Source organism: Rhamphochromis longiceps, linkage group LG1, assembly GCF_057381845.1.
Source record: "Rhamphochromis longiceps isolate RC_006_pf linkage group LG1, R_longiceps_female_GT1.1, whole genome shotgun sequence".
Taxonomy (NCBI): Eukaryota; Metazoa; Chordata; class Actinopteri; order Cichliformes; family Cichlidae; genus Rhamphochromis; species Rhamphochromis longiceps.
Genome location: NC_140557.1, coordinates 4473212 through 4495249, shown reverse-complemented (window position 1 = coordinate 4495249; position 22038 = coordinate 4473212). Strand labels below are relative to the sequence as shown.

Genomic DNA, 22038 nt, shown 5'->3' with positions numbered 1-22038 from the left:
GTTAATCAAAAAACAGTCTGGAGTAGCTGCATGACATCTAACAAATTCCAGCCTCCTTACATATTTCTCTAAAATGCCACATGTAAATACGATGGCACTGTGGGGCAGTGGTTAGCGCTGTCATCTCTGATGATTTAACAAGGTGTGCCCCTCACCTCTCTGACTTTAACCTTTTTTTTAAACTCAGCTAATCTACTTAACCAGGGCTATTTGTTGGTGACTGATTTTGTTGATTTGACTGATTGACTGAGACTGTAATCAAACCCCCAGCTCTCATCAGATTTTATGTGAAATATTGTGGAATTCTGATTGGCTCTCTGAGTCATTCATATCCCATTTCCCCAGCACTTTAGTCAATTATAGGAGCAGAGAGGGAAAAAAACCAAACAAAAACCTTTATTTAAAATTAACAAAACAGCTGCAACTTTGGCAGGGACGATGGGCCACATCACTCAAAGTTAGAGGCTGAATGAGGGAAAAAAAGGAAAAAAATGGATTTCAGGACCTTTAAAGTACATCACGGCCTGGCTCAGAGCCATAGTGCTGAATTGCTGGTCCCCCGTGAGCCGGAGTTCAAACTCAGATGCTCACGCTGGGATCTTCGAAGTATTTGGTAAATCCTGGTTCAAGAATAAAGGTGATTGGGTTTTTGCACTCATGGGCTCTGAGCTCTGCAGCGCCCCGCCAGAGGTTATGAAGCTCACAGAATCGGTAACATTTTTAAATGACCTTTCAAAATCCATCTTAAAAAATGACACCCTTGGTTGCTTGTTGAAAGGCCCAAAAGCAAATCTAATAAATTTACATTTGACTGAGCAGGCAAATACTGACTGTGAGCGCAAAGAACGGACAAATATACGTGTAAGACACAATGGTCATCATCCAGTTTCTTTTTTGTTTCATCAAGGATTGTACGTATCCTTATCTTAACTTTTGCTTTCTGTAAGTACTGTCCATACTGGCTTAGCATGATGTTAAGGAGAATGCACACAGTCCACAGTCATCATTCTGTACAGAAATACTTACACCATCTGTATATATACCACATTTCATTTGATGCTTCAGTGGTCTAGGCCCGTCAAAATAAATTAGATATACTGAAAATGTGACCTATAGTTTTTGTTCTCATACTGAATTTCAAGCATGGAGCAGAAAGAAAACATTATATTATTAATAGCAGTAATCGATGAGGTGGTTTGGCCGTGTTCAACCAATGAGAGGCTCTGGGGAAGAGCCCAGTGAGACTGACCTGGGTACACCTCAATATCACTCTAAAATGGCTAATGTGTCCGGGTATGGGCGTCCAGGTACACACCGGCTCACTCCTTGGCAGCCGCTTATCGGGGCCTGGAGCCTGGGGCTCGCTCGGGCCACTTCGGGGGTGGGGTGCCCTCGGCCTCTCGGCCTGGGGCTCGGTCGCTCTGGCGCTGCTGGCTGCCGGCGGAGCTCACGGGCGCGTCACTGCAACCCCCCCCCTGGCTTATGCTTCGCGGCTGCTGAGTGAGCCCTCATCTGGGACTCTCCTCAGCTCTTTCTGGGACAGTGGCGCAGCTGCCCCTCTGTTGGTCTTCCTTGGTCTCGTGTTCTGGGGGCCTCTGGATGTCTGGAGTTTTGATTTCCTCCATACCTGCTTCATGCCCTGGAGGATGGGGCTGTGGCCCCCCCACACCCTCTAGCAGATCATTACATGAAGGAACCTTTTAAAAACAAGCGCGCTCATGCTCACAGGTGTACACACGGGTGCTCACACACACAAACTACACCCTTTTTGGCTCCTACCTCAAAGCACACTGTGCGCTGTTGATATTACGTGCTGCACAATAATGTTTAACACTTAGTATTTACTGTTATATTCACATAGATCATCATGATGTTGTTTATCCCTTGTTAAATGCCTGTTTACTTTTTTCTTTCTCAACAGGTGATCCAAGTGATTGATATGTGTATTTTTGTCTGCTTATTTTGTTGTTTTTTGTTTTTTGCCCTTTATCCCAGTCCCTCTTCTCTGCTGTTTTTCTTTCCCTCTTTCTTTCTCCCTTTTCTTTTCCTCATTCAAGTCTGTCCCGTATCTATTAAGTGAAAATAAAAAATAAAATAAACAATAAAAGGTGAATCAAATAGACCATTACGGCAAGGCTGGGATGGTCCATTTGGTAAAGTAAATCTATTGGGCATCTTTCTTCACCTTTAGACAATAATTCTGATGGCAAAAGAGCCAAACGGGACAGGAATTAATTAATTAATTAATTAAATTAAATAAAATGGCTAAAGAATGTTGTCAGCGGCCTTGGCATCTTTGCTACCATGAACTGGATCCAGATACAGTGGGGCAAAAAAGTATTTAGTCAGCCACCGATTGTGCAAGTTCCCCCACCTAAAATGATGACAGAGGTCAGTAATTTGCACCAGAGGTACACTTCAACTGTGAGAGACAGAATGTGAAAAAAAAATCCATGAATCCACATGGTAGGATTTGTAAAGAATTTATTCGTAAATCAGGGTGGAAAATAAGTATTTGGTCAATAACAAAAATACAACTCAATACTTTGTAACATAACCTTTGTTGGCAATAACAGAGGTCAAACATTTACTATAGGTCTTTACCAGGTTTGCACACACAGTAGCTGGTATTTTGGCCCATTCCTCCATGCAGATCTTCTCGAGAGCAGTGATGTTTTGGGGCTGTCGCCGAGCAACACCGACTTTCAACTCCCGCCACAGATTTTCTATGGGGTTGAGGTCTGGAGACTGGCTAGGCCACTCCAGGACTTTCAAATGCTTCTTACGGAGCCACTCCTTTGTTGCCCGGGCGGTGTGTTTTGGATCATTGTCATGTTGGAAGACCCAGCCTCGTTTCATCTTCAAAGTTCTCACTGATGGAAGGAGGTTTTGGCTCAAAATCTCACGATACATGGCCCCATTCATTCTGTCCTTAACACGGATCAGTCGTCCTGTCCCCTTGGCAGAAAAACAGCCCCATAGCATGATGTTTCCACCCCCATGCTTCACAGTAGGTATGGTGTTCTTGGGATGCAACTCAGTGTTCTTCTTCCTCCAAACACGACGAGTTGAGTTTATACCAAAAAGTTCTACTTTGGTTTCATCTGACCACATGACATTCTCCCAATCCTCTGCTGTATCATCCATGTGCTCTCTGGCAAACTTCAGACGGGCCTGGACATGCACTGGCTTCAGCAGCGGAACACGTCTGGCACTGCGGGATTTGATTCCCTGCCGTTGTAGTGTGTTACTGATGGTGACCTTTGTTACTTTGGTCCCAGCTCTCTGCAGGTCATTCACCAGGTCCCCCCGTGTGGTTCTGGGATCTTTGCTCACCGTTCTCATGATCATTTTGACCCCACGGGATGAGATCTTGCGTGGAGCCCCAGATCGAAGGAGATTATCAGTGGTCTTGTATGTCTTCCATTTTCTGATGATTGCTCCCACAGTTGATTTTTTCACACCAAGCTGCTTGCCTATTGTAGATTCACTCTTCCCAGTCTGGTGCAGGTCTACAATACTTTTCCTGGTGTCCTTCGAAAGCTCTTTGGTCTTGGCCATGGCGGAGTTTGGAGTCTGACTGTTTGAGGCTGTGGACAGGTGTCTTTTATACAGATGATGAGTTCAAACAGGTGCCATTCATACAGGTAACGAGTGGGGGACAGAAAAGCTTCTTACAGAAGACGTTACAGGTCTGTGAGAGCCAGAGATTTTCCTTGTTTGAGGTGACCAAATACTTATTTTCCACCCTAATTTACGAATAAATTCTTTACAAATCCTACCATGTGGATTCATGGATTTTTTTTTCACATTCTGTCTCTCACAGTTGAAGTGTACCTCTGGTGCAAATTACTGACCTCTGTCATCATTTTAAGTGGGGGAACTTGCACAATCGGTGGCTGACTAAATACTTTTTTGCCCCACTGTAAGTGTTGATGGATATTCCTAATGTTGTTTTGAATCACTACAATAGATATCAGCATATGCGCATCATAACTGTTTAACAGAAACTATGTAACAGTGGTAACATGAAAGGAGAAAACAAAGAACAACAAAAGAGGGAGAAGAAAGGAGAAGAACAGATAGACGAGCATTTTCACCTGGCTCAATGCCCTGTACACCTGTGTGTGTGTGTGTGTGTGTGTGTGTGTGTGTGTGTGTGTGTGTGTGTGTGTGTGTGTGTGTGTGTGTGTGTGTGTGTGTTACAGTGAAGCAGGAGGGGATGTGATCCATCCAATAGACACTCCCAAACATTTTTTTTCGTTTCCTACAAAGACTTCCTCTCCCTTCCTCTCGGTCCTTGTTTTGCTGTCATGATTTCACAGTCTTCACTGTGTATTTACTTACCAACTGGAAAACACACACACACATACTCATATATACACAGAGGCATGGTGTTTTGTGTGTTTACTCCCTGCCCTTCTCTCAGAGGGAGAAGTGCAGACTGAGAGTTTGTGTGTGTGTATGTTTTCAGTGGGTGGGCGACAGACAGATGAAAAAGGGAGGTGACAAAAAAGAGGGAGAAAAAGAGAGAGACGTGTCAGGGAAAAGAAAGCGTTGCGGAGTGTGAAGACGGCAAGAACAATGATGCGGTTTGTGGCTATGTTTAACTCTGTGTGCGTGTACGTGTGTGTGTGTGTGTGTGTGTGTGTTTGACAGTCCGTTTTTTTCTTCCCAAGCAGGCATGGCCCTTTGCCTGACAGCCTCTCTCCTTCTCTCACCCTCTCTTTTCTCCTTCTGTTTGACCACTTGTCTGACATTCTTGTAAATTCTTTGTCAGCTATAATTACAGCAACCCTGAATTAACAATGCAGTTTTTTATCAGAGCTGCAATGGATTGAACGTCATTCACAGGACACTGTGTAAAAACAAATAAATTAAAATACATCATATGATATTTAGATTTAAATTAATATGTCAAAGACTTATTTGAAGCATCATATAACCAGTGAGATATAGCATTGAATAATCATATTTGACATCATAGTTAAAAATGTTTAATGTGACCAGCTTTGTGTGTCTGCAAATGGCCTGATAATTCCAAATGTTATAAGATGCAAATATAATGTACAGCATAAACTTGTAAATGTTTTCAAAATCCAGCTTTTGCCATTTGAATTAGATTCAGCGCTTGATTACAGCAATTATGAAAATTTGTTTCTTTTTTTTTTTTGCAATACTTAATCATTCACAAATGAAACTACGAAATGAAAGTGGGCAGCATCGCCTGCTTTGAACAGAGATCTCTCATCTCTATTTTAATTTTTCATTGCAAGCAGTTTGCCATTTTCTCTAGTATTGATTGAGGCACCAGTTCTTGCTTGCAGAGTTTGAGTTTTCACCCCATGCAGTGCCCATGCTGCTTCTGCCTTTGTCTCTCTCTCACTCACACTCACACACACACACACACAAACACACACACACACACGTGTGTTCTAGAGTTTCCACAGCAAAATGTTGAAGTGAAAGATTTGACCTGCATGTCGCCTTATTTTGGTTTCGGTCATTAACTAAAGGAAAGCTCATTTCCTTTATTCATTTCTAGCTTCATATTTTATATTTCCAATAGAATAGCTTTGCACGAGTCACCCATTCAGACCATTTACAGTCTGAACCTAGCCTTTTACTTCCTCTACATTTAAGTGGCACGTCAGCATGATTGTGACTGGCTGCCCCTCATAAACAGAACATGTTTATGTTTATGGCGTGTGTGCTCACAACAAGTGCGATGTACCTGAGATGATCATGTTAGGCATGTCCACTTTTGCTGACATCACACAGACACAAAAGTGGAAAAAAATGTCAAATGTAGGATATAGAGCACCCATAATCCCATGCCTTTGGTTCACTTATACGTGTACATAGAATGAGCTTATTATTCAATCTTAAGTGGTCATAGGTACACACTGTGACATACTTGTGAATATAACACCCACGCACATGTAGCTTTGTAAATAAATGAATTCTCCAAAGATTACTTTGACGAATTTGCTATGTGAGATTTATACTGCCACTTTGGAAGAATGACATTTCAGAGTGTATTAGCCAACACTTTGATACTGTGTTTTAGAGATCAAGCGAGGAGTGTGAGGAACAGGATGTGTCAGTAACGAGCAATTAGGACATTGAGACTAAGCCACTCTTCAAACAGTTTCAGGAGATAGAGACAAGAAGCAGCTCTCACGGTGGTGAGTCCATCTTTCAGTGGAAGGAGCAACAGACAGACACCAGATATCTGTCTGTGCAAATATAGTGAATCATCAGAGTTTGCGCGTATGTGTTTCTGACTGCTGGAGTGACTTAGGTCATGAGTTACGATGGCTGTATCATTACATGAAATCTTGCTTTCACGCAGTTTGAATGCAAGTGTATCTAACCAGGTCATTATTTTCAGGGTCCAGAAGTGACTGGGGTTCACTGTTGTCACAATCCAATTGAAAATCTATTAAAGTGCCTCGGGTGTCTCGCACACCACTCTGCTAAACAGAGATATGCTGCACATCTCCCTGGGTAGACTGGATGCTAGGCTGTGAGTGTGTGCGTGCACATGTAGGTCTGTTTGTGTGATAATATGTGTGTGTTTGCACATCCTTATGTCTTTGTTTAAAGAGTCTTTTTGTGTGCATGTATGTGTGTGTGTCTGTCTGCGTCTCCAGAGTTTTAAGTGCCTGTAAACCATCCTCCGTCTCAGTGGAATTGTAATGGGCTGTCAGTGGCTCAACATCCCACGAGGTTTATGTGTGTATTATTATTATTTTCCTTCTGTGTATGAGAGTGACAGAGAAAGAGGAAAGCAAAGAGGGAGAGGGTTCTCTGTAGAGAAGTACACTGGCCACCCTGCAGAATGATCCTAATTGACAGTGATGGCCATTTCCTCGGGGACACAGAGCGAGAGACTCGGTATGTGTGTGTGTGATTGAGTGTGCTGATTTGTATGTGTTTGCACTTTGCACTGTCTCAGATGTTTAAAGTGTTGACTGTATGCAGGTTATGTCATATTGTGTATATGTTTAATGGCAGTTTAAAGTATTCTTAAGTGCTTAATATAAATCATCATCTTTTAAGTGCCATTAAAAACAGGAGGCAAATTGGAATCATTGTATGCCTGTAGACACCAATAGTATTTTCTGATAAGGATCATTCAAAAGCTTTTGTTCTTTGTATATAATTGTTTTATGGTTTTCATTTTTAGTCTTTTGTAATTTAGTTCTTTTATTCCCTCTTTAAAGCTGGAGTTCACTCACACACACACACTTATGTTTGTACTTCATCACTTTTGAGGGCTATTAAATGGCTGCAGGAGTTTAGAAGTGATGGATGGATGGATTTGCTAGCCTTTTTCTATGATTCAGAATTGAGAAAAACAATCCTGATGTGCATGTGCTAGGACTGTCATGGAAACGCACTACATGGGGTTAAATCAAAGCATCTTTGCTTATTTGCTCCTAATCCCCAGTTTTATTTATAAGCACATGCTTATATAAATGCATTTGATCCATTATAAGACCCAATTCCAGTGTTCCAGTGGGACTCCATGGTTCAGTTAAACCTAATTCCTAGATTAAAAGTGAAACAAAACTAGACCCTTAGACGGCCCTTTGAAACAAAACAACTTATTCGTTTTTTTCAATGTCCCAGTTCTTAAACAAGAAGACAAAAGCATGCACAAAGAAAAGCCAAGCTTCAACCTGCTCTACTCGACTGCAAAGCTGCAGGATTAGTTATCTGGAAGCTGAAGAGAAAGTGAGAAAGAGAGAAAGGTTGTGATTGGAGTGAAATGACTGAGAGTAGATTACAAGCCACAGCGGGTGAAAAGCTGTTCACACCACTTCTGTCTTTCATCATTAATTCGGTGGAGGTGAAATCAATACTGCTGTTTGTTTTCACCTGTGTACTTCACTCTGTTCCTAGACTTTTTAAGAGTATGGCTACCTGTCCTAGGACATAATGATAAAAATGTAATGTTTTGATGGCTCATTAAGGACCCTCAGAATGTCCTGGGTTTGAGTGTTCATCAGTTGGCATCAGGCTAAGAATATCAAGCACAACCTGGTATAGAACAAACACAGAGAAATAAATGATTACCTCTGCATGAGCAAATCTTTTATGTGGCAACAAGGAAAAACACTGGAGAGAACTACTTATCTGTCCCAAAGTGGCCCCGGATTGTGTTTCTGACAACAGATTTACATTTGCTAATCTCTTTTAGGATCCTCGTCTTCACTCTCCTCTCTGTCATCCTGAGTATCTTCTCAGTAGCTATGATGTGCAACATGGTGTGTGGGCTTCTTTTACGTTTACTGCCAATTCCATTCTGTTTGCTTGTATCCTCATTGTCATTGTTTGTTTTTTTGGGGGGGGTTTTGTCCCGTTTGGATCTTTAGCCACCAGAATTGTTGTCTTAAGGCCAAGAAAGATGCCAAGCGGATTTATTTTACCAAGTGGATCATCATGGCCTTGCCATATTGGTCCATTTGATTGACCTTTATTATAATTACCGGTATGTATTTATTTTATTTTCGGTTGCTACAAACAGGACAGACATGACTGGGGGATAGGACGGGGAGAAAGAATGAAAGAAAGAGAGGAAGAGAAAGAAAAACAGAGGGGAGAAGAGATGGTGAGAAAGGGGGGAAGAAAGAAAAACAATCAAAACACCTGGATCACCTGTATGGAGAAAAAAAACAGAAGAGAAAGCAAACAAAAAAAAAGAGCAACATAATAAAAAACAGCACCATCACAATAAACTAGCTAGCAGTAGATAACAGTAGATACTAAATATTAAACGATATTGTCATTTTTCCCTTAAATCTACAAGAACTTTATTGTTGTTGTTTCCTATTCTTTAAAGTCATGTTTTTTAAAATCTGTTTTCATATATCCCCCCTCCCTGTTCTGTCTCCAGTTGATTTGTTTGTCTTCTTTGTTATATAGAGATGGATAGAGATGTGATATAAGATTGTGAATTCTTTGCCACCTGCATGAAAACACCTGCATGATCTGTAAATGATCCTCCTATTGCGAAAGCTAATTGGAACTGTCACCCTGTGATTTCAGGCTTAATTTGTGCTTAAGAGCTTGATGTCTGTGCTTAATGTCTTACTCAGAACAACCACATCAGTCAAGCCACACATTTGTACGTCTATTGTCGCCGAGGAATGTGTGCATCTTGAAATCCCGAAATACTGAAGTCACTCTGTAATGAGCAGGCCTGCTTTTCAGCACCATGGACAGTGACACAGTCTTTAAAAAATGCTGTTTGGAGTTTTCTAGTGAAACTCCAAAACTGTTTGTGTCACATTGATTCTTGAGCTTTAAAAAGCATCTCTCTAATAAAATGTTTGCAAAACCAACTGTACACGTGCCTAGTTGTCATATTATTCCATATATGGCATGGTATTCAAACTCAAACTTTATATATATATATATATATATAGATTCACAGCAGGAAGCAGATTTGACTGTGAGGTTAATGCTATTCCACAGTTTTGGGGGCAGCCACAGTTTAACTCTAGAGCGGCAGACAGTCAGAAGGATCTGAACAGCTTCTAACTGGAAGCTGAAGTTGGATATGTAGGAAGGAGCCAAACCATACAGGGCTTTTTAGATAAATGGGAGGACCTTGTATTACTACTGATAGACCAGTGAATTGATGTGATGTGTTTTATATACTGATTGAGTGAAACACAAGCAAATTTAGTGTTGCATTATGTAACACGGACTATTTTAGAAGTCACAAGGAGATATTTTACCTATAGTTTACTTTGTCAGTGCATGCTGGGAAAGTCTACAGCAAGGTGGCATAAGAGGGAACCGAGAGACAATTAAAATGAAATGCAAATGTAAATGCTAATTTTATTATTTGGAACTCTGAAGTGAAGTTTGGATTAAAGGCTACATGACACGTTCAATCCACAATGTAAGTCATAAGAATAAATCATGTAATAATAAACAAGATATACTATGTTCCTTTGTTGTTGGGCCAATCTTTTTCTGGCACCTGTGCCTTCAGCTCAGCACTGGTTTCAAATACTCTATATTAAAAACATTGGCATTCAAAAAGTGAATCAAAATACCTAATAAACGTGGGTTGTGAGTTGTCACTGCTCCTCCACAGCATCATATTATGTAAGTTAAATATATATATGACACTTTTAATAACTAAGTGACATTCAAGTCTCAAGCTTAGTCCCAGGTTAAGTTAGGTTGATATAATTTCTCAGTTTCCAGAGATACATTTGCCACTGTAAATATTTAATTCTTAAAACACAAATCAGCTGTTGACATTTTTTTAATGTACCATGTATCACGGTCAATTAAAATGAGATGGGCTTCCTTAGTGTTAATGTAATCATACATTTGTCTTGTATGTGCATACCTTAACATTGGCAGATAGCCATATGATCTCAAATTGAAACCACGGATTTACTCAACAGACACATGCTTTGACTGACAGGTAATCCTCTGAAGTGCAGTGGAGAACAGGAAAAAGCTCAAGAGCAAAAGGCACTCAGCCAAAGCAAGCAATGATTCAGTGCATGGAGTAAGCAAACCCACTGAAGAAAAGACAAACAAATGATTAGATTAGATAAAAGTGCATCTTGTTATAAAATAGAATCACCAAATGAATGACTTGGCAAGTGATTGAAGATGAGCAACAACTTCTAACCCAGATCAAAATAAGCGTAGTGGATGGTCACACATAGATTATTGATTGTTCTTAAATATGAATGCAGAAAACTGTTGTGTGAGTAGGTTTAGTTTGGGCCGTGAGTTTGGTAAGAGAACCTGCACAAATGTGCAGTTTAAGCAAGCTAGATTTCATTCTTTGAATAAGTTGTTGGCTTTGTATTTAAATGTATTGCGTTGTTGCAGTCATAAATATGGATGAACTAGTTAGAGACTGTGCCTGTGTACACCAGCTGCTTTGGTATACTTTGCTCTGCGTGTGTGCATGTGTGTGTGTTTGAGTGCGCTAGAGGGTGCCAGCTGTGCCAGCAGTTATAGTTTGCACTTGAGCTTTGTTGGATAAAACTGAACCCTGTTGTCCTCACATCCACTTAAATGTACACAAATTCATGTACACTCCCACAAACAAGCATTCCTTGGCAAAACACACAAACAACACACACACACTGAGGGTTCCTCCATGATGACAGATACTCATCGCCCACAGCGGAGTGTCGGTCTGACGACTTGCCATTTCACATCACTCTGCAGAGATGAGTGGGACACAAAAATAAAATTGCTCCAAACCATGCAGATGGAGAGGCAGATAGACCCACTGACATGGATGTAGATGTTTATAATAAAACAAGTTTCATGATTTGAGTGATGCTGATGCTATGACACAGCACATCTATTCTAGGCAGATACTGTGGGAATGGAGACATAGATCCCTGTAGTCTCTGTGAGGATGTCAAAGCTGGAGGCAAAAGCAGGATCATAGCATGCTGAAGATACGAGTCAGCATCAGAAAAAAAGGATACTAAATACTGAGGGCGCTTTACCCTGTCAGCACCAGTCACATTGTAAATTCGCAGCACGGTCTCTCTGTTTGGCTCAAGGCTGCTAAATAAGCCCCCTTCTTCAGTGCCGGTTAGCCCGGGGTTAAGTGGGTTAAATTCTAAAATAGTCTTAACTCTGCAAGGTGGCTAATCTTGGATCACAGCAGGGTGAGCTAAGCTGAAGTGGACTTGAATCTCGGTTATCCACTTTCAGATGTGCCAGGTAGACACAATAGTCAAGTGCTTTAATCTCCGTCAGCGGCGGATGGAACCTTTTTTGTGAATTCGGTGCTGCGAGAAGGCTTTAAGACGCGCCTCCATCTAACACTCAGTGAGTGATGAGTAATAAAATCAACTCCAAGCCAAAACGGACTAACGAGTGTAAACAAAGCCTGACCTTCTTCAAGCGCTGAGACATCTGATACAGTGGGTTAATTGGATACGTAACCTGGTTCTGGAAACACTTAGTTAATCCATTCCCTGAAATAATTTCACACATACTGTAAGACTCGTTTTTCTCATTTCATTCTCACACTTATATATTTAAAGATTATTTTTTAATATGTAAACATACAGTATATATATTAATATGTGATATTTGGTTTTGTTATGAAAAATAGGTTCACAATAAAAAAAATACTTTCAATTTATTTTTTAAAGTGAAAGTTCAACAGTCATTTCAAGGTTCTGTTTATTGTAAGGTAAAGACTCTACAAAGTGAGAGAGTCCCAAGGATCAGGCAATCACCTGTAAGCAGCACTTTGCTTTTTACAGGAGGAGACCTAACGCAGAACAAAGCTCAGGGAGGACCGGCCATCTGGTGCCAGCAGTTGGGGTGAGAGCGGAAAGAAAAGGGAGACAAACAACAAAAGGAACAAAAGACAAACTTAGAGGAGAGCAGACAAAAGTAATGGCAGCAGTTAATACACAACACACGGAGAGAGAAAAGAGCAAAGAGGCGAGGGGCGCAGTGCACTGTTTGAGGTCTCCTAGCTTGAGGCTAGATGAACTAAGAGAAGGTTCAAGATCATCTGGTCCAGCTATAACTATAAGCTTTATAAAAAAGAAACATTTCAAGTCAAACCTTAAAAGTAGAGATGATGCCTCTATCCACAAATCAAGCTGGGAGCTAGTTACACAGGAGAGGAGCCTCATAGCTGATGGTACTTCTACTTCTATTGTACTTCTACAAACACTAGGAATCATAACAATAAATGACTGGTTGTTGTTGGGAAAATGTTATGCCTAAACTAATTGTGCAGAATATTGTCATATTGTCACTGTCAGTGTCTTTACCTTTTTAGTTTTAACTTTAGATATCCGCTGTGAGTCATCATTTTATATAATGAACATTAGAACCTAACATAGTGCATAAGTGATCTAAGGTCGTGTTTCATGTTTAGATGCCCCGAAAATACATTTTAAATCTCTTTTCCCCCCAATACTTTTAACATTTCTTTTGAAACACTGCCTGAATAGTTTGCCAGTGTCACATTATAAAAGCCTTAAAGAATACTTATTGGAGTTGCAGGAAATTCAAATGTGTTTATTTGCATTTGTATTAAGGTATATAACATAATATATACACTGTTTTGATGTTCATAGAGAGCTGCACTGGTTGCAGGTCAGATACAAATTAGAAGAACAGAAAGTCTATTGTTATATAATCAGATGAACATTAACTGCAGGTGCTTCATATTTTATATATTAGATTTCTTAAGCAAATGTTGTGGTGTGATAAATAATCTTTATTGGAGGGTTTGGATGGGATCGTCTGTGGCTCACTTGATGTTTACTCGTGCTTTAAGGTATTTTAAACTTCAGTGAGAGGTTGAATGGCATGCAGTAACCCTTCTAAGTGTGCTTACCTTGGTTTACTGGGCTCCCCTCAGACTGATACAGTCAACATGGAGCCCTGAGGCTTCAGGGTAGATTAGGATGACCTACAAACACTAGAAATTGCTCCTGAAACACGCACAAACATGGCAAATACATACTCAGTAACCTCAAAGTGCTGATTAGCGTCAATGTTAGAGTAATGAGAACAGGGCTTTGTGGAAAAAAATAATTAAAATGTGCTTCTAATTAGTGACAAGGATATGCTTGAAAATCATGGTTAGAGAGGATTATATTCTTATATACCTTCACCCTGAACAGAAGAGAGAAAAAGAAAAGGCATACTGAGCTAGAACTACTTGTGATATATTGTGACCTCATAACTCATTAGCTGGATGATGGGCAAAAAAAGAAGTCCACAAATGTTCTGGATTCCTTAACCCTCTGTGGCAAACCACATTTTTGCTTATTATACTGTCTCTTTTTAAAATGCTTTATTTAATAACACCAGAAGCATAATTGTTGAATAAAATTAAGAGTTGAAGATGGTTTGACCCCTGACGAGCACTCATCTCAGGAATCAAATTCACACGATGAGATTTTTTTTTCTTTTTTTAAGACTAATCTTATTTTTACACATATTTAACCTGAAATAGCTATTATGAAAAATATCTACTTAAAAATATGAATATCCAAAAAAGTTTATTTAGCTGAGTTTGATTTAATTTATTTACTAAAACAGCATTTTTTACTTTGTTGGGCAATGATGGTAAAACAGTGAGACTGCTTATTTGAGATTTTTTTAGTGCCTTCCTGCTCCAAAACACTTTATTAAAATGATCAGTTTTTATCAGGCAGTCGCAGAATTTGATAACCAGCTTATCATTTTGAGTCAGAAATGACCCCAAAAATCACAGAAATGTGATATTTACCTGACAGATTAATCAGTGTCACTTGATTCATTCAGACACACAAAGTCACCTGTGCATGGATGAGCGCATGCACTTACACAAACACACACAGTTATGGTTAAAATCACCCCCACCACCAAATAAATAAATTATACCAATGGGACAGACGACCAAAGTTATGTGGATAACATTTTGAGGCAGCGCATGAGACTTAAATTGTTTTTCCCACTTGAACTCTGGACACTGTCTGGAGGATAAGGTCTGCGCTTTTATCGAAGTAGCCCTTTCTCAAATCTAGCAGATTTTCTCAGATATGTTCTCAATACTATAAATACAGCAGAAGTAGAACACGGGACACATGACACCCACTCGCTTGCTGTGAATTCTCTGGCCAACATGAGGTCAGTCAGACATTACACAGTCTTTGTGCTAAGGAGGTGACAGTGGGGAAAAAAGTTTGAGTTATTAAATGTCCAGTGTAACTGATGCGGTCATTCACATACAGCTCGGCTGGATAATGGCCTTATTTGTTTAAGGCTGCAGTGCATGTGGATAGTGCAGATTTCACTCCCACTCGCTCAGATGCTGCTAAGAGACCTTAACAAAGCAGATGAAATCCTGGCGTCTGGTATGGTCACCTCTTTGTGAGGAGGGAGATGACACTTTGAGGCCTGCAGCAACAAAATTCACCAACAGTGTGTTTTTCAACTTCTCAAGTCATCTTGTTATTTGTTTTTTCTTACACAGTTACAGCTGAAATAAGACAGAATAAAAGAAATGGATCATTTGAAAGGATTCTCAAACATGTTTTTGGATCATTTTTGCACTGACGGACTGGATTGGACCCAAACGGCAAACTAGAGGGACGAACTTTGCAAACTAGAGGAACAGCTAAAATTAAAATGAGGAAAATATTTTTATTAGTTTGTTGCTAGGGGCTAGAAAGATAACATTTGTCTAGTTGTCTGGAGATGAGGTAAATAGAGGTAGAGGACAGAGGTAAATATGTTGCATTTCTTATGAAAATGCAAGATAAAAACAGGACTTTGTATGCTGAACCCCACATTTTCCTCAGTAAAGGAACCGATGAATAAATACTTTGTTCAGTCTGTACAATGCTGCATGTGCAAGAACATTTTCTTGATTTGAATAGTCTTGCCACCTCTGTAAAGCAGCATAATTAATAGAACTAGAAAATGAACTATATAGAGGGTGCTTTACCGATAATGAATACCTCCCACTTTTCCACATTTCAAGTGTTGAAGAAGGAGTGTTGGTTTGTCTTCATAGCTCAAGCATCTATAGGTCTGCTGCCAAGGTGTGGGTTTGTGACTGAACTATCCCTCCCCCCCCTCCCCCCCTTCATTTACTCAAAAATAGAAAAGGGATAGAAAGAAAAAGGTGAAGGGAGAGAAGGGAACTGTAGTGTGTTCCAAGTCAATTTCTCCTTCCTCAGATTGACTTCAAAGCAACATGACTAATCCTCTCACGCTTGCTCGTTAATAATCCGTTTAATAATCCGTTTAGCAGCTTTTCATGCTGTGCTGTTTGTTGGCATTATGGGGCTGTATAAAATGAGGAGAGGAGTCGTGGCGTTTCACTCAAAGGTGCTCTCTCCACACCCACCCCTACTGCGCTTAATGACACACTTTTAGTTTTTTTTTTTTGTAACTGCGACTGTGCACCAACACAACATGGGGTCTCAGCTAAGCTACATATAACTGACTTATACCTGCAGTCACTGGGCAGGAAGATTTTACGATCTGTGCATAAATATTAAAATCTACACTAGTAGTAAACATTCATACAAAGGATAATAGATAATTGAGATAATTGATTACATAGTTAAGCTATAACTAGTTAAGCTTAACCAGTCAGCTCCATTTCTCTGCTGTCTGACTGAGAATGTTGGTGGACCAAAACCAAATTTCGTAAATTTAGCTAAACTTTCATCCCACACTGAAGGCCTGCACCATCTGACTTAAATGTCACCAGCTCATTTAATAACATTTAATCCCATACATCTCCTCAGTAGGTGCCCTCCTCTACCCTCTGGTACAGTTGTTATTTAGCAGAGACCAAGGCAGAGATCATTGAATGTCCCAATAATTTGTGAAAATCTGTTTTGAAAGCCTAATGTTTACATTTTGCACCTCTGTCATCAAAAAGTCTTTGGAGTAAAAGTGCGTCTGTGGGCCAGCAGTGTAGGTTGCTATATTATCAGCTATTACCAAACTGCATTGCACAAAATTTCACTCACCAAAATAATACTTTTTGGATGGGCTGTTCGAAGTACAATTAATCACGTAAGCCGTATTATTTTAATTACTTGAAAATGTTTCGTTGGGCACCAAAACCTTCATTGAGAACACCCATTTGGCAACTTTGATTAGTGAAGATAAAGGCAAGCAGAAATCTCGTTGTAGCAATGGAAAGAAAGAACAACTCAAAACTTAGCTATATACAACGAAATGATTTTTTGTGCCAGGCGATATATTTTAACATGGAAATCTAAGGGGATTGATAACTTTTAGAGTAGCAAGTGGCCACGTGAGGAACCTTCATACTGTCATCTTTTTTCAGCCCTGGAAGAGTGCGTGTGAAGTAGTGCGCATAGCGACCGCAGTGGTAACTGTTCAAATAACCTGTGAAAATGAAGGTAAACGTTGTGACAAAATTAAAGTTAAGTTGAAAGATGGGTTTCAAACTTACAGCTCCATCATCACTCAAGCATCCAAGTGTAGAGATTTGTTGTTTTTCTAACTTGGAATACACTGCTTGTTACTTCCATTCAGCAGGATGGAACGATCACAGCTGACTGAGATGACACCTACAGTAGTAGGCAGAGGATGCTGCCTAGTTTATCAGTCTGAGTACAACTGATGACCTTTCACCAGGCTCATATAATTCGAAACAAGGTGCCCGATCTCACTATCGCTCCCTCACTGAATAAGTGGTGGTGCAAGACTATGAAACAGTTTACATCAATTAATCATAAGGTACTTATCTGCAAAATAAAAACGTCAGTGTGCTATGTTCAGTCAGTTGCTTATCCTGCGATGACCTCACAGAACTCACAAATAAAACAGTAGCCTCCATTTAAACTCAATACTCGTAATTTTGTCAGAATCATAGAGATGGTCTTGGGAAAGCTGATGTAGCGCCATTTTTGAACATTTATACGTGAATAAACCCACATTCATTTGCTTTCTGTTTTTTTCTCAATTGAGCTGTCTCCCAGTTTTCTTCCTTTTTCTGCTATTCTTTCCTCTGCTCTCCCTCTCCATTTATTTTTCTCACAGATGGAACTAAGCCAGCCTCAAGGTTTTGGACTGGAGTCCATATTTTCATAGAGTACGCTTTCAACTGCCATTCCCAGTGAGCCCAAACAAGTGGGTTGCCAGATCCATCATGGTTTTATCTCTCATTATCTGTGAGACTCCCGGCCCCCTCCACTAGCCTTCTGCAACTGCTGGAACTGAGTGTAGATGAGAGATGAAACGATTAACTCCCATTTTCTGTAATCAGCAGAGAGAACTTGACAGAAGAACCAGTGCAGAAGAGAGAGAATATGGAAATATGTAGCTCGTCCTCCCAATTTCTGTTCTCTCGCTTTGCCCAAAGACCAAAAAACAAAAAGTCTACAGCCACACATGGTGAAGCAGGAAGACAGATGGAGGGATGGATTATAATGTCTGTATAACTCGTGGCTATCAGAAGTCTTCTGTTGCCATTTTAATTGGAATCCACATGATCCATGCAGCATCTTGATTTCCACTCTTAATTTACAGAGAAAAACACGAAATTATCTCCAGACAAAATGGACCACAATGGTGAGTTCATTAATAGATTAGCTGGCAAGTACTTTGATAATAAATTCATATTTTTTGTGTTTTTTGCAGTTTGTTATGTGTAATTAATTGGAAACCTTTGGATGGGAGCTGCTCTTTTAGCTCTCTGTGTAAATTTATAATAATCATTTTATTATTTCTGTGATTGTATTAGTTGAGCAATTAATTCATTTATCAATGAAATGATCAATACCTTGTAATAGTGTATTAGATGTGATAGTTAACTGTTGGCATGACAAAGACCTATTTGTGAGAGAAATGAATAGTAATTGCCCAATTTGTTTTCATTTAAAATTAATTTGTTTTAACAGCTTTCAGATTAATTAGGCTACGTGCTGGAAGACTGCTACAGATTGTATAGATGAAACCGCTCGTCTCTTTTGCTGATGACTACAGGATATGTAGGGGAAAATAATATATTACCTGTCAAATTTATAAATTATGCTCAGTGGATTATCCTGTGGAAACTTTTCAGACTGCCCATTGAAACTGATTTCTGTTTTTTATTCTGGGCTCTGCTTTAGAGAGAGGGGCTCAGAGTAGAGCTGGTACTCCTTCACATTGAAAGGAGCCAGTTGAGATGGTTTGGGCATCTGACTAGGATGCCTCCTAGACGCCTTCTGGGTTTGGAGTTCTGTGCATGTCCTACCTGCAGGAGGCCAACCCAGGACACGTTGGAGAGATTATTTCCCTCAGCTGTTCTGGGAACATCTCGACGTTTCCCAGACAAACTTAAGAAAATGGATAATGGCGAGTCTTTATTGACGTCGGAATTCAGACAAAAACAAAAGCAAAAAAGAAAGCACTTGTTTTTGTTTTGGTCTCTGCTGTGCTTGGATCCAAGGCAGGTCTGTTTAATGAAATGGTTGATTTAGTGACAACTGGAAAGCAGGTTTGTGTTGAGTGATGGCGAGCAGAGGACATGCATTGTCTTTGACTGAAGTTCTGCAGTAGGGCCAAGCTATATTAAAACCTTGTCTGCTGAAATAGCAGTACTTCAGATATAAATTAAGTTGCTTAGGGGCTTGAAAACTCATTTACTGACTTTATGGTGTGTCTTCAAGGGACATGATAGATTAGGTTGATGACAGCAGTTGATTCTCCCGTTCAGTCACTAAGTAAGGTGTTGGGCCACCACATCCTGCAGAACAGTTTCAGTGAGACTCGGCATTGACTTTACAAACCTCTCGATTGGGGGTCAAGGACTTAGGATTGACTTGAAATTAAATATCTGCTTCTTTTGATTTTGTTGCCATCAACACATAAAAAAGCTAAAACATGAATGAATAAATGAATAAAGTTTTTGATAGGTGAATTAAAATACAGGAAAAGATGTTCAGGCCAAAAAGTATTTTATAGCTAATTCTGTTAAACATTAAGGTAATGAGGTACAAAAGAGTATCACACAGAAGCTAAAGCTTCCAGATAGAGAGGAAGAGGAGCAATAAAAACAATAAGGCACTGGCTCCACATGGGACCAACATACAATCAAAGGTACCTCTGTGGCATACTTTTGACAGAGCCTGCAAAGAGATTTGTAGACTGCCCTAAAGAAGTTGTAGCCGTTTGCTGTCAGCAGGGGGCAGTGTCAAAAGCAACCAATCTGTTGGCTAATTTTCATGTATGTGCTCTTGTCCGTCCAATAAAAGGATCCAAGATGAAAGCAGCTGTTGTGACATGACAAGTTCCCTTTTGAAGCCTCAACGCAGGCATTTCCGCTGTAGTTTTTGAAACCACGATTTGGCAAACAAGGTGCAAATTAGACTGTGAAATTTTACACTCACTGGCTAATGACTTTCAATCACAAATCCACTAGACTTCTATGGGCTGAAAATCTTCTCGCCCCCACAAGTATTGCCCCCTGGTGGCCATGGAAAAGAATGCAGGTTTAGGGCACCTGCAGATTGGCTTCACTTTTCAGACCTGGAAGTTACATCCATCTTTTATACAATCCATCCGGAGCCCCTGCTGCAGAGAAGGACAAAGTTATCACAAAAACAATAGAAAATAGCACAGATCTCACAATACCCTTACATGGAAATCACCCCCAGAACACACAAATTCAAAAGACACGGACAAAATTCCAGAGATGTGCTATAAATTGTCCCTGCTTTTTGTTAATTTCAGTTGAAAGTACCAACTGCTACTGTTGTAACCAAAGTTTTAGCAAAAGTTTACCTCTGATTTTATTTTAATTCTCTTACTCTCATAAATATGTTTCCATTTTAGGAAAAAAAAAAGGACATTAATTTTCAAGAAACTGTACAAACAAAAATGCAAAACTTTGATTAAGTAAGCTCTGTGGTAAGGAAAAAGACACTGCTTTGGTTTAAGGCTAGGGTTAAGATTTTCTCTGTCAGCTGACATTTTGCTTTTAGCAAAAATAACTGGAATAACATGAGGCTTGAGCTGTGTGTTTGGGACCGACGGCAACTGCATTAGCAAGCTTTCCTCCGAGCACTTGGCTCTGTCTGAACAGCTGTTGCTTAAACTTTTACCGAATAAATGCAGTGACTTTGATATCAGTCCATTTTTTGTGCTAAATGGTGAGGCAAAGGCAAGATGCAAGAGAGACAAGAGGCTGAAGGTTGTAATACCTTCTGAATCCCAGTGCACCTTAATAGGACTTAATAAAGCCAAAGATCACAGACATTACCTCAGCTGAACTGTAAATCGAGCTCTGACGCTTAAACCCACACAAACATCTGCACACATCCAGTGTTTTGGCTTGCACGTGTCTGCCCTTAAGTTAATTAAAGGATTTAGTAGGCTAATTAGTAGATTGTTAAATAGGGGACACATGGTCTTCCTATTGTGCTCCGAGGTTTGCGTCACCTGAGGTATCAAGACTAATCCCTTCTAACTGGAGCAATAGAGAGTAGGTTGTAAACAATAGCTGGTATCACAGTTGGTAAGACAGTCTTAGATCCAGATGGTAAGTAGAGTAATCTCAGGAAGGGATTGACCAATTATTGGCTTTGGGAGGATAATGCTAAGCTTGTGTACTTAATGGAAAATTCATTGAAACAACCCTTTGAACTCTTTAACTAACTTAATTTGATTTATGGTGTGTTATGGAACTATAGTGAGAAAAGCTCTTCACTCATGTAGCAGTAACCTTTCAGGTGTGAAATGTAAAATAAGAATGCATTAATTATACAAAAGCTGAACGTATGAAGACCATAGATGTGAATACATGTTACAGATGGCAGAGGTGTGGACTCGAGTCACATGACTTGGACTCGAGTCAGACTCGAGTCATTAATTTTATGACTTTAGACTTGACTTGAAAAAATGTTCTAAGACTTGTGACTTGACTTGGACTTTTACACCAATGACTTGGGACTTGAATTGGACTTGAACCGGTTTACTTGAAAAGACTTGATATTTTACCCCAAATATAAAATTTAACATGCATATTATATGGAGATTGAAAATGTGACGTCATTCACGGGTAGAACCGCAAAGGATTCTGGGAACTCGTGGCAAGCGGTACTAGCGCACGCAGGCTTTCAATTAAAATCAGTTATACAGTGATAAAAAGAAACACAAAAATGTCAAGAAGCTGTTGTATTATTAACTGCAATAGCCGGTCGCATGACAGCCACGGGAAGCCGACGGGTAAAGAGATCGGTTGTTATCGGATTAAGTCGTTGAAGAGAAATTGTTCGAGCCATGTTTCCGAAGTAACAAAGACGCGACTGGATTGCAGCCATTCAAAGATCAAATATAACGTCCCAGAACACTCCAGCTCACAGGTTAGTCTGCTCCAAGCATTTACACAAAGGTCAGTCTGCTGTTGTAGTTAATGCGTCATTTTTCTTAACATAATTGGTGATATAGGTTACAAGCAAGTCTGGCGCTGAACAGAAATTGTCGCGCTATGCTCCTTTATTTATTGTGCATAAATAGTGAATTGTCCTGACACAATAT

General features: G+C 39.9%; 1 protein-coding gene across 1 annotated transcript in view; it reads left to right on the top strand.

Moving 5' to 3' along the window:
- The window catches only part of LOC146678143 (neural-cadherin-like), a 334730-nt gene that overhangs the window by 57022 nt on the left and 255670 nt on the right, over positions 1–22038 (top strand). The gene's annotated exons all lie outside the window — the stretch shown is intronic.